Source organism: Myxine glutinosa, chromosome 4, assembly GCF_964187855.1.
Source record: "Myxine glutinosa chromosome 4, kmMyxGlut1.1, whole genome shotgun sequence".
Lineage (NCBI taxonomy): Eukaryota > Metazoa > Chordata > Myxini > Myxiniformes > Myxinidae > Myxine > Myxine glutinosa.
In genome coordinates this window covers 1681822-1695852 of record NC_136264.1, presented here as the reverse complement: position 1 = coordinate 1695852, position 14031 = coordinate 1681822, and the positions used below count along the sequence as shown (strand labels likewise).

Genomic DNA, 14031 nt, shown 5'->3' with positions numbered 1-14031 from the left:
CGTTCCAGCCAAACACGCCAACCCAAGGCAGTTAAACATTCGAGCCAAACATGCCAACCCGACGTAATTAAATGTTCTTGCCAAACACGCCAACCCAAGGTAGTTAAACGTTCCAGCCAAACACGCCAACCCAAGGTATTTAAACGTTCCAGCCAAACACGCCAACCCAAGGTAGTTAAACGTTCCAGCCAAACACGCCAACCCAAGGTAGTTACACATTCTAGCCAAACATGTCAACCCAAGGTAGTTAAACGTTCCAGCCAAACACGCCAACCCAACGGAGTTAAATGTTCTTGCCAAACACGCCAACCCAAGGGAGTTAAACATTTTTGCCAAACACGCCAACCCAAGGTAGTTAAACGTTCTTGCCAAACACGCCAACACAAGGTAGTTAAACGTTCTTGCCAAACACGCCAACCCAAACTAGTTAAACGTTCTTGCCAAACACGCCAACCCAAGGTAGTTAAACGTTCTTGCCAAACACGCCAACCCAAGGTAGTTAAACGTTCTTGCCAAACACGCCAACCCAAGGTAGTTAAACGTTCTTGCCAAACACGCCAACCCAAGGTAGTTAAACGTTCTTGCCAAACACGCCAACCCAAGGTAGTTAAACGTTCTTGCCAAACACGCCAACCCAAGATAGTTAAACGTTCCAGCCAAACACGCCAACCCAAGGTAGTTAAACGTTCTTGCCAAACACACTAACCCAAGGTAGTTCAACGTTCTTGCCAAATACGCCAGCCCTCGGGAGTTAAACGTTCTTGCCAAACACACCAACCCAAGGTAGTTAAACGTTCTTGCCAAACACGCCAACCCAAGGTTGTTAAACGTTCTTGCCAAACACACCAACCCTAGGGAGTTAAACGTTCTTGCCAAACACACCAACCCAAGGTAGTTAAACGTTCTTGCCAAACACGCCAACCCAAGGAAGTTAAACGTTCCAGCCAAACACGCCAACCCAAGGTAGTTAAACGTTCTTGCCAAACACGCCAACCCAAGGTAGTTAAATGTTCCAGCCAAACATGCCAACCCAAGGTAGTTAAACGTTCCAGCCAAACACGCCAACCCAAGGTAGTTAAACGTTCTTGCCAAACACGCCAACCCAAGGTAGTTAAATGTTCCAGCCAAACACACCAACCGAAGGTAGTTAAATGTTCCAGCCAAATATGCCAACCCAAGGTAGTTAAACGTTCTTGCTAAACACGCCAACCCAAGGTAGTTAAATGTTCCAGCCAAACACGCCAACCGAAGGTAGTTAAATGTTCCAACCAAACACGCCAACCCAAGGTAGTTTAACGTTCTTGCCAAACACGCCAACCCAAGATAGTTAAACGTTCCAGCCAAACACGCCAACCCAAGGTAGTTAAACGTTCCAGCCAAACACGCCAACCCAAGGTAGTTAAACGTTCCAGCCAAACACGCCAACCCGACGTAATTAAATGTTCTTGCCAAACACGCCAACCCAAGGTAGTTAAACGTTCTTGCCAAACACGCCAACCCAAGGTAGTTGAACGTTCCAGCCAAACACTCCAACCCAAGGTAGTGAAAAGTTCCAGCCAAACACGGCAACCCAAGGTAGTTAAACATTCTAACCAAACATGCCAACCCGACGTAGTTAAATGTTCTTGCAAAATACACCAACCCAATGTAGTTAAACGTTCCAGCCAAACATGCCCACCCAAGGTAGTTAAACGTTCTTGCCAAACACGCCAACCCAAGGTAGTTAAACGTTCTTGCCAAACATGCCAACCCGATGGAGTTAAACGTTCTTGCCAAACACACCAACCCAAGGTAGTTAAACGTTCTTGCCAAACACGCCAACCCAAGGTAGTTAAACGTTCCAGCCAAACACGCCAACCCAAGGTAGTTAAACGTTCTTGCCAAACACGCCAACCCTAGGTAGTTAAACGTTCTTGCCAAATATGCCAACCCAAAGGAGTTAAACGTTCCGGCCAAACACGCCAACCCAAGGTAGTTAAACATTCTCGCCAGACATGCCAACCCAAGGCAGTTAAACATTCTAGCCAAACATACCAACCCAAGGTAGATAAACGGTCCAGCCAAACACGCCAACCCAAGGCAGTTAAACATTCTAGCCAAACATGCCAACCCGACGTAATTAAATGTTCTTGCCAAACACGCCAACCCAAGGTAGTTAAACGTTCCAGCCAAACACGCCAACCCAAGGTATTTAAACGTTCCAGCCAAACACGCCAACCCAAGGTAGTTAAACGTTCCAGCCAAACACGCCAACCCAAGGTAGTTACACATTCTAGCCAAACATGTCAACCCAAGATAGTTAAACGTTCCAGCCAAACACGCCAACCCAACGGAGTTAAATGTTCTTGCCAAACACGCCAACCCAAGGTAGTTAAACGTTCTTGCCAAACACGCCAACCCAAGGTAGTTAAACGTTCTTGCCAAACATGCCAACCCAAACTAGTTAAACGTTCTTGCCAAACACGCCAACCCAAGGTAGTTAAACGTTCTTGCCAAACACGCCAACCCAAGGTAGTTAAACGTTCTTGCCAAACACGCCAACCCAAGGTAGTTAAACGTTCTTGCCAAACACGCCAACCCAAGGTAGTTAAACGTTCTTGCCAAACACGCCAACCCAAGGTAGTTAAACGTTCTTGCCAAACACGCCAACCCAAGGTAGTTAAACGTTCTTGCCAAACACGCCAACCCAAGGTAGTTAAACGTTCTTGCCAAACACACCAACCCAAGGTAGTTAAACGTTCTTGAAAAACACGCCAACCCAAGGTTGTTAAACGTTCTTGCCAAACACACCAACCCGAGGGAGTTAAACGTTCTTGCCAAACACACCAACCCAAGGTAGTTAAACGTTCTTGCCAAACACGCCAACCCAAGGAAGTTAAACGTTCCAGCCAAACACGCCAACCCAAGGTAGTTAAACGTTCTTGCCAAACACGCCAACCCAAGGTAGTTAAATGTTCCAGCCAAACATGCCAACCCAAGGTAGTTAAACGTTCCAGCCAAACACGCCAACCCAAGGTAGTTAAACGTTCTTGCCAAACACGCCAACCCAAGGTAGTTAAATGTTCCAGCCAAACACACCAACCGAAGGTAGTTAAATGTTCCAGCCAAATATGCCAACCCAAGGTAGTTAAACGTTCTTGCGAAACACGCCAACCCAAGGTAGTTAAATGTTCCAGCCAAACACGCCAACCGAAGGTAGTTAAATGTTCCAACCAAACACGCCAACCCAAGGTAGTTTAACGTTCTTGCCAAACACGCCAACCCAAGATAGTTAAACGTTCCAGCCAAACACGCCAACCCAAGATCGTTAAACATTCTTGCCAAACATGCCAACCAGACGTTGTTAAACGTTCCAGCCAAACATGCCAACCCAAGGTAGTGAAACATTCTAGCTAAACACGCCAACCCAAGGTCGTTAAACGTTCTTGCCAAACACGCCAACCCAACGTAGTTAAACGTTCTAGCCAAAGACGCCAACCCGACGTAGTTAAACGTTCTTGCCAAACACGCCAACCCAACGTAGTTAAACGTTCTTGCCAAACACGCCAACCCAACATAGTTAAACGTTCTTGCCAAACACGCCAACCCGACGAAGTTAAATATTCCTAGCCAAACACACCAACCCGACGTAGTCAAACGTTATTGCCAAACACGCCAACCTGACGTAGTTAAACGTTCTTGCCAAACACGCCAACCCAAGGTAGTTAAACGTTCTAGCCAACCCAAGGTAGTTAAACGTTCTAGCCAAACACGCCAACCCAAGGTAGTTAAACGTTCAAGCCAAACATGCCAACCAGACGTAGTTTAAAATTCTAGCCAAACACGCCAACCTGACGTAGTTAAACGTTCTAGCCAAACACGCCAACCCAAGGTAGTTAAACGTTCTTGCCAAATACACCAACCCAAGGTAGTTAAACGTTCTTGCCAAACACGCCAACCCAAGGTAGTTAAACGTTCCAGCCAAACACGCCAACCCAAGGTAGTTAAACGTTCCAGCCAAACACGCCAACCCAAGGTAGTTAAACGTTCTTGCCAAACACGCCAACCCAAGGTAGTTCAACGTTCCAGCCAAACACGCCAACCCAAGGTAGTTAAACGTTCTTGCCAAACACACCAACCCAAGGTAGTGAAACGTTCTTGCCAAACACACCGACCCAAGGTCGTTAAACGTTCTTGCCAAATACACCAACCCAAGGTAGTTAAACGTTCCAGCCAAACATGCCCACCCAAGGTAGTTAAACGTTCTTGCCAAACACGCCAACCCAACGGAGTTAAATGTTCTTGCCAAACACGCCAACCCAAGGGAGTTCAACATTCTAGCCAAACATGTCAACCCAAGGTAGTTAAACGTTCCAGCCAAACACGCCAACCCAACGGAGTTAAATGTTCTTGCCAAACACGCCAACCCAAGGGAGTTAAACATTTTTGCCAAACACGCCAACCCAAGGTAGTTAAACGTTCTTGCCAAACACGCCAACCCAAGGTAGTTAAACGTTCTTGCCAAACACGCCAACCCAAACTAGTTAAACGTTCTTGCCAAACACGCCAACCCAAGGTAGTTAAACGTTCTTGCCAAACACGCCAAACCTAGGTAGTTAAACGTTCTTGCCAAATATGCCAACCCAAAGGAGTTAAACGTTCCGGCCAAACACGCCAACCCAAGGTAGTTAAACATTCTCGCCAGACATGCCAACCCAAGGCAGTTAAACATTCTAGCCAAACATGCCAACCCAAGGTAGATAAACGTTCCAGCCAAACACGCCAACCCAAGGTAGTTACACATTCTAGCCAAACATGTCAACCCAAGGTAGTTAAACGTTCCAGCCAAACACGCCAACCCAACGGAGTTAAATGTTCTTGCCAAACACGCCAACCCAAGGGAGTTAAACATTTTTGCCAAACACGCCAACCCAAGGTAGTTAAACGTTCTTGCCAAACACGCCAACCCAAGGTAGTTAAACGTTCTTGCCAAACACGCCAACCCAACCTAGTTAAACGTTCTTGCCAAACACGCCAACCCAAGGTAGTTAAACGTTCTTGCCAAACACGCCAAACCTAGGTAGTTAAACGTTCTTGCCAAATATGCCAACCCAAGGTAGTTAAACGTTCTTGCCAAACACGCCAACCCAAGGTAGTTAAACGTTCTTGCCAAACACGCCAACCCAAGGTAGTTAAACGTTCTTGCCAAACACGCCAACCCAAGGTAGTTAAACGTTCTTGCCAAACACGCCAACCCAAGGTAGTTAAACGTTCTTGCCAAACACGCCAACCCAAGATAGTTAAACGTTCCAGCCAAACACGCCAACCCAAGGTAGTTAAACGTTCTTGCCAAACACACCAACCCAAGGTAGTTCAACGTTCTTGCCAAATACGCCAGCCCTCGGGAGTTAAACGTTCTTGCCAAACACACCAACCCAAGGTAGTCAAACGTTCTTGCCAAACACGCCAACCCAAGGTTGTTAAACGTTCTTGCCAAACACACCAACCCTAGGGAGTTAAACGTTCTTGCCAAACACACCAACCCAAGGTAGTTAAACGTTCTTGCCAAACACGCCAACCCAAGGAAGTTAAACGTTCCAGCCAAACACGCCAACCCAAGGTAGTTAAACGTTCTTGCCAAACACGCCAACCCAAGGTAGTTAAATGTTCCAGCCAAACATGCCAACCTAAGGTAGGTAGTTAAACGTTCCAGCCAAACACGCCAACCGAAGGTAGTTAAATGTTCCAACCAAACACGCCAACCAAGGTAGTTTAACGTTCTTGCCAAACACGCCAACCCAAGATAGTTAAACGTTCCAGCCAAACACGCCAACCCAAGGTAGTTAAACATTCTCGCCAGACATGCCAACCCAAGGCAGTTAAACATTCCAGCCAAACATGCCAAACCAAGGTAGTTAAACGTTCCAGGCAAACATGCCAACCCAAGGTCATTAAACATTCTTGCCAAACATGCCAACCAGACGTAGTTAAACGTTCTTGCCAAACACGCCAACCCGACATTGTTGAATGTTCTTGCCAAACACGCCAACCCAAGGTAGTTAAACGTTCCAGCCAAACACGCCAACCCAAGGTAGTCAAACGTTCCAGCCAAACACGCCAACCCAAGGTAGTTAAACGTTCCAGCCAAACACGCCAACCCAAGGTAGTTAAACGTTCCAGCCAAACACGCCAACCCAAGGTAGTTAAACGTTCCAGCCAAACACGCCAACCCAAGGTAGTTAAACATTCCAGCCAAACATGCCAACCCGACGTAATTAAATGTTCTTGCCAAACACGCCAACCCAAGGTAGTTAAACGTTCTTGCCAAACACGCCAACCCAAGGTAGTTGAACGTTCCAGCCAAACACTCCAACCCAAGGTAGTGAAAAGTTCCAGCCAAACACGCCAACCCAAGGTAGTTAAACGTTCTTGCCAAACACACCAACCCAAGGTAGTGAAACGTTCTTGCCAAACACACCGACCCAAGGTCGTTAAACGTTCCAGCCAAACACGCCAACCCAAGGTAGTTAAACGTTCCAGCCAAACATGCCAACCCAAGGTAGTTAAACGTTCCAGCCAAACACGCCAACCCAAGGTAGTTAAACGTTCCAGCCAAACACGCCAACCCAAGGTAGTTAAACATTCCAGCCAAACATGCCAACCCGACGTAATTAAATGTTCTTGCCAAACACGCCAACCGAAGGTAGTTAAACGTTCTTGCCAAACACGCCAACCCAAGGTAGTTGAACGTTCCAGCCAAACACGCCAACCCAAGGTAGTTAAACGTTCCAGCCAAACATGCCCACCCAAGGTAGTTAAACGTTCTTGCCAAACACGCCAACCCAAGGTAGTTAAACGTTCTTGCCAAACATGCCAACCCGATGGAGTTAAACGTTCTTGCCAAACATGCCAACCCGACGTTGTTAAACGTTCTTACCAAACATGCCAACCCGACGTTGTTAAACGTTCCAGCCAAACATGCCAACCCAAGGTAGTGAAACATTCTAGCTAAACACGCCAACCCAAGGTCGTTAAACGTTCTTGCCCAACACGCCAACCCAACGTAGTTAAACGTTCTAGCCAAAGACGCCAACCCGACATAGTTAAACGTTCTTGCCAAACACGCCAACCCAACGTAGTTAAACGTTCTTGCCAAACACGCCAACCCAACATAGTTAAACGTTCTTGCCAAACACGCCAACCCGACGAAGTTAAATATTCCTAGCCAAACACGCCAACCCGACGTAGTCAAACGTTATTGCCAAACACGCCAACCTGACGTAGTTAAACGTTCTAGCCAAACACGCCAACCCAAGGCAGTTAAACGTTCAAGCCAAACATGCCAACCAGACGTAGTTAAACGTTCTAGCCAAACACGCTAACCCAAGGTAGTTAAACGTTCTTGCCAAACACACCAACCCAAGGTAGTTAAACGTTCTAGCCAAACACGCCAACCCAAGGTAGTTAAACGTTCTAGCCAAACATGCCAACCAGACGTAGTTAAACGTTCGAGCCAAACACGCCAACCACACGAAGTTAAACGTTTTAGCCAAAGACGCCAACCCGATGTAGTTAAACGTTGTTGCAATAAATGAGACCGGAGATGTTTTTGGAAACCACGGAGGGGACTGCAAGAGAGAAACCGGTTTACTTATTCATGGGAACCGTGGATTTCAAATCGACAGCGAATAAGGGAGGTTATGTGGGTTTGATAATGGGGGTAGCGGGATTTTTGTGTTGGTTTGATAATGGGAGTAGTGGGATCTTTGTGTTGGTTTGATATTGGGAGTAGTGGGATCTTTGTGTTGGTTTGATAATGGGAGTAGTGGGATTTTTGTGTTGGTTTGATAATGGGAGTAGTGGGATTTTTGTGTTGGTTTGATAATGTGAGTAGTGGGGTTTTTGTGTTGGCTTGATAATGGGGTTAATGGGATTTTTGTGTTGGTTTGATAATGTGAGTTGTGGGGTTTTTGTGTTGGCTTGATAATGGGGTTAATGGGATTTTTGTGTTGGTTTGATAATGGGGATAGCGGGATTTTTGTGTTGGTTTTATAATGGGGATAGTGGGATTTTTGTGTTGGTTTGATAATGGGGTTAATGGGATTTTTGTGTTGGTTTGATAATGGGGATAGCGGGATTTTTGTGTTGGTTTTATAATGGGGATAGTGGGATTTTTGTGTTGGTTTGATAATGGTGGTAGTGGGATTTTTGTGTTGGTTTGATAATGGTGGTGGTGGGATTTTTGTGTTGGTTTGATAATGGTGGTAGTGGGATTTTTGTGTTGGTTTGATAATGGGTGTAGTGGGATTTTTGTGTTGGTTTCATAATGGTGGTCGTGGGATTTTTGTGTTGGTTTGATAATGGGGGTAGTGGGATTTTTGTGTTGGTTTGATAATGGGGGTAGTGGGATTTTTGTGTTGGTTTCATAATGGTGGTAGTGGGATTTTTGTGTTGGTTTGATAATGGTGGTAGTGGGATTTTTGTGTTGGTTTGATAATGGGGGTAGTGGGATTTTTGTGTTGGTTTGATAATGGGGGTAGTGGGATTTTTGTGTTGGTTTGATAATGATGGTAGTGGGATTTTTGTGTTGGTTTCATAATGGTGGTAGTGGGATTTTTGTGTTGGTTTGATAATGGGGGTAGTGGGATTTTTGTGTTGGTTTGATAATGGTGGTAGTGGGATTTTTGTGTTGGTTTGATCATGGTGGTAGTGGGATTTTTGTGTTGGTTTGATAATGGTGGTAGTGGGATTTTTGTGTTGGTTTGATAATGGTGATAGTGGGATTTTTGTGTTGGTTTGAAAATGGTGGTAGTGCGATTTTTGTGTTGGTTTGATAATGGGGGTAGTGGGATTTTTGTGTTGGTTTGATAATGGTGGTAGTGCGATTTTTGTGTTGGTTTGATAATGGTGGTAGTGGGATTTTTGTGTTGGTTTGATCATGGTGGTAGTGGGATTTTTGTGTTGGTTTGAAAATGGTGGTAGTGCGATTTTTGTGTTGGTTTGATAATGGGGGTAGTGGGATTTTTGTGTTGGTTTGATAATGGGGGTAGTGGGATTTTTGTGTTGGTTTGATAATGGGGGTAGTGGGATTTTTGTGTTGGTTTGAAAATGGTGGTAGTGCGATTTTTGTGTTGGTTTGATAATGGGGGTAGTGGGATTTTTGTGTTGGTTTGATAATGGTGGTAGTGCGATTTTTGTGTTGGTTTGATAATGGGGGTAGTGGGATTTTTGTGTTGGTTTGATAATGGGGGTAGTGGGATTTTTGTGTTGGTTTGAAAATGGTGGTAGTGCGATTTTTGTGTTGGTTTGATAATGGGGGTAGTGCGATTTTTGTGTTGGTTTGATAATGGGGGTAGTGGGATTTTTGTGTTGGTTTGATAATGGGGGTAGTGGGATTTTTGTGTTGGTTTGATATTGGTGGTAGTGGGATTTTTGTGTTGGTTTGATAATGGTGGTGGTGGGATTTTTGTGTTGGTTTGATATTGTTGGTAGTGGGATTTTTGTGTTGGTTTGATAATGGGGGTAGTGGGATTTTTGTGTTGGTTTGATAATGGGGGTAGTGGGATTTTTGTGTTGGTTTGATAATGGGGGTAGTGGGATTTTTGTGTTGGTTTCATAATGGGGGTAGTGGGGTTTTTGTGTTGGTTTGATAATGGGGGTAGTGGGGTTTTTGTGTTGGTTTCATAATGGGGGTAGTGGGGTTTTTGTGTTGGTTTGATAATGGGGGTAGTGGGATTTTTGTGTTGGTTTGATAATGGCGGTAGTGGGATTTTTGTGTTGGTTTGATAATGGGGATAGTGGGATTTTTGTGTTGGTTTCATAATGGGGGTAGTGGGGTTTTTGTGATGGTTTGATAATGGGGGTAGTGGGGTTTTTGTGTTGGTTTGATAATGGGGATAGTGGGATTTTTGTGTTGGTTTGATAATGGGGATAGTGGGATTTTTGTGTTGGTTTGATAATGGGGATAGTGGGATTTTTGTGATGGTTTGATAATGGGGGTAGTGGGATTTTTGTGTTGGTTTGATAATGGTGGTAGCGGGATTTTTGTGTTGGTTTGATAATGGGGATAGTGGGATTTTTGTGTTGGTTTGATAATGGTGGTAGCGGGATTTTTGTGTTGGTTTGATAATGGTGGTAGCGGGATTTTTGTGTTGGTTTGATAATGGGGGTAGTGGGATTTTTGTGTTGGTTTGATAATGGTGGTAGCGGGATTTTTGTGTTGGTTTGATAATGGTGGTCGTGGGATTTTTGTGTTGGTTTGATATTGGTGGTAGTGGGATTTTTGTGTTGTGTTGGTTTGGGATTTTTGTGTTGGGATTGGGATTGTTGGGATTTGGGATTGTTGGGATTTGGGATTTGTTGGGATGGGATGTTGGGATGTTGTTGGGATTTGGGATTTTTGTGTTGGTTTGATAATGGAGGTAGTGGGATTTTTGTGTTGGTTTGATAATGGTGGTAGTGGGATTTTTGTGTTGGTTTGATAATGGGGGTTTTTTTTTTTTTTTTTTTTTTTTTGTATACTGAATCGAGGCTCATGAAAGAGCTAACATTTACTTCACAAACAAATCAACCAGACAAACAAAACACACAAAAAGCGGGAGCGGAAAACAAGATGGGGAGAGAAGGTGAAGCACACAAACACAACATTTGAGAGCAGGGAGATGTGTGGAAGGGAGAGGGCTTGGGGGGAGGAGGCATGGGAAGGGGGGGGGGGGGGTGGAGGGAGAAGTATAAAACACAAGGACACCAATGACTTCCAGGACAGAAGTTGGTATTCCAAAAAAGTGGAATTGGGGTGAAATTAGCGGGGGTAGAAAAGATCAAGGTTTTGGATGGGGGAAGATAAGAGATGGTGGTGAACAGCTGTTTTAAAGACCTGGAGGGTGGAGTGGGATTGAAGAGAGTGAGGGAGTTTGTTCCAGAGGTGGGAGAAAAGAGGAATGAAGGAGTGAAGGTGAGCAGAGAGTCTTGATTTTGGCAGTTTGACCATAAGAGGGTTGCAGGCAGCATCCCACTACTTTCCCACTTCTAATCCCACTACTCCCACTTTCTCACACTTTCCCACTACTTTCCCACATCCCACTACATCCCACTACTAATCCCACTACTTTCGGGTAGTGGGATTTTTGTGTTGGTTTGATAATGGGGGTAGTGGGATTTTTGTGTTGGTTTGATAATGGGGGTCGTGGGATTTTTGTGTTGGTTTGATAATGGGGGTAGTGGAATTTTTGTGTTGGTTTGATAATGGCGGTAGTGGGATTTTTGTGTTGGTTTGATAATGGCGGTAGTGGGATTTTTGTGTTGGTTTGATAATGGGGGTCGTGGGATTTTTGTGTTGGTTTGATAATGGGGGTAGTGGGATTTTTGTGTTGGTTTGATAATGGGGGTCGTGGGATTTTTGTGTTGGTTTGATAATGGGGGTAGTGGGATTTTTGTGTTGGTTTGATAATGGGGGTAGTGGGATTTTTGTGTTGGTTTGATAATGGGGGTTGTGGGATTTTTGTGTTGGTTTGATAATGGGGGTAGTGGGATTTTTGTGTTGGTTTGATAATGGGGGTAGTGGGGTTTTTGTGTTGGTTTGATTATGGGGTTCGTGGGATTTTTGTGTTGGTTTGATAATGGGGGTAGTGGGATTTTTGTGTTGGTTTGATAATGGGGGTAGTGGGATTTTTGTGTTGGTTTGATAATGGGGATAGTGGGATTTTTGTGTTGGTTTGATAATGGGGGTCGTGGGATTTTTGTGTTGGTTTGATAATGGGGGTCGTGGGATTTTTGTGTTGGTTTGATAATGGGGGTAGTGGGATTTTTGTGTTGGTTTGATAATGGGGGTCGTGGGATTTTTGTGTTGGTTTGATAATGGGGGTCGTGGGATTTTTGTGTTGGTTTGATAATGGGGGTAGTGGGATTTTTGTGTTGGTTTGATAATGGGGGTAGTGGGATTTTTGTGTTGGTTTGATAATGGGGGTAGTGGGATTTTTGTGTTGGTTTGATAATGGTGGTAGTGGGATTTTTGTGTTGGTTTGATAATGGTGGTAGTGGGATTTTTGTGTTGGTTTGATAATGGTGGTAGTGGGATTTTTGTGTTGGTTTGATAATGGGGGTAGTGGGATTTTTGTGTTGGTTTGATAATGGGGGTAGTGGGATTTTTGTGTTGGTTTGATAATGGGTGTAGTGGGATTTTTGTGTTGGTTTGATAATGGTGGTAGTGGGATTTTTGTGTTGGTTTGATAATGGGTGTAGTGGGATTTTTGTGTTGGTTTGATAATGGTGGTAGTGGGATTTTTGTGTTGGTTTGATAATGGGGGTAGTGGGATTTTTGTGTTGGTTTGATAATGGGTGTAGTGGGATTTTTGTGTTGGTTTGATAATGGGGGTAGTGGGATTTTTGTGTTGGTTTGATAATGGGGGTAGTGGGATTTTTGTGTTGGTTTGATAATGGTGGTAGTGCGATTTTTGTGTTGGTTTGATATTGGTGGTAGTGGGATTTTTGTGTTGGTTTGATCATGGTGGTAGTGCGATTTTTGTGTTGGTTTGATAATGGGGGTAGTGGGATTTTTGTGTTGGTTTGATAATGGTGGTAGTGCGATTTTTGTGTTGGTTTGATCATGGTGGTAGTGCGATTTTTGTGTTGGTTTGATAATGGGGGTAGTGGGATTTTTGTGTTGGTTTGATAATAGGGGTAGTGGGATTTTTGTGTTGGTTTGATAATGGGGGTAGTGGGATTTTTGTGTTGGTTTGATAATGGGGGTAGTGGGATTTTTGTGTTGGTTTGATAATGGTGGTAGTGGGATTTTTGTGTTGGTTTGATCATGGGGGTAGTGGGATTTTTGTGTTGGTTTGATAATGGTGGTAGTGGGATTTTTGTGTTGGTTTGATAATGGTGGTAGTGGGATTTTTGTGTTGGTTTGATAATGGTGGTAGTGGGATTTTTGTGTTGGTTTGATAATGGGGGTAGTGGGATTTTTGTGTTGGTTTGATAATGGTGGTAGTGGGATTTTTGTGTTGGTTTGATCATGGGGGTGGTGGGATTTTTGTGTTGGTTTGATAATGGTGGTAGTGCGATTTTTGTGTTGGTTTGATAATGGGGGTAGTGGGATTTTTGTGTTGGTTTGATAATGGTGGTAGTGCGATTTTTGTGTTGGTTTGATAATGGGGGTAGTGGGATTTTTGTGTTGGTTTGATCATGGTGGTAGTGCGATTTTTGTGTTGGTTTGATAATGGGGGTAGTGGGATTTTTGTGTTGGTTTGATAATGGGGGTAGTGGGATTTTTGTGTTGGTTTGATATTGGTGGTAGTGGGATTTTTGTGTTGGTTTGATAATGGTGGTGGTGGGATTTTTGTGTTGGTTTGATATTGTTGGTAGTGGGATTTTTGTGTTGGTTTGATAATGGGGGTAGTGGGATTTTTGTGTTGGTTTGATAATGGGGGTAGTGGGATTTTTGTGTTGGTTTCATAATGGGGGTAGTGGGGTTTTTGTGTTGGTTTGATAAAATGGGGGTAGTGGGGTTTTTGTGTTGGTTTCATAATGGGGGTAGTGGGGTTTTTGTGTTGGTTTGATAATGGGGTAGTGGGATTTTTGTGTTGGTTTGATAATGGCGGTAGTGGGATTTTTGTGTTGGTTTGATAATGGGGATAGTGGGATTTTTGTGTTGGTTTCATAATGGGGGTAGTGGGGTTTTTGTGATGGTTTGATAATGGGGGTAGTAGGGTTTTTGTGTTGGTTTGATAATGGGGATAGTGGGATTTTTGTGTTGGTTTGATAATGGGGATAGTGGGATTTTTGTGTTGGTTTGATAATGGGGATAGTGGGATTTTTGTGATGGTTTGATAATGGGGGTAGTGGGATTTTTGTGTTGGTTTGATAATGGTGGTAGCGGGATTTTTGTGTTGGTTTGATAATGGGGATAGTGGGATTTTTGTGTTGGTTTGATAATGGTGGTAGCGGGATTTTTGTGTTGGTTTGATAATGGGGATAGTGGGATTTTTGTGATGGTTTGATAATGGGGGTAGTGGGATTTTTGTGTTGGTTTGATAATGGTGGTAGCGGGATTTT

General features: G+C 44.1%; 1 protein-coding gene across 3 annotated transcripts in view; it reads right to left on the bottom strand.

The window, feature by feature from the left end:
* UGGT1 (UDP-glucose glycoprotein glucosyltransferase 1) overlaps positions 1-14031 on the bottom strand; it is a 214204-nt gene that overhangs the window by 24615 nt on the left and 175558 nt on the right. The gene's annotated exons all lie outside the window — the stretch shown is intronic.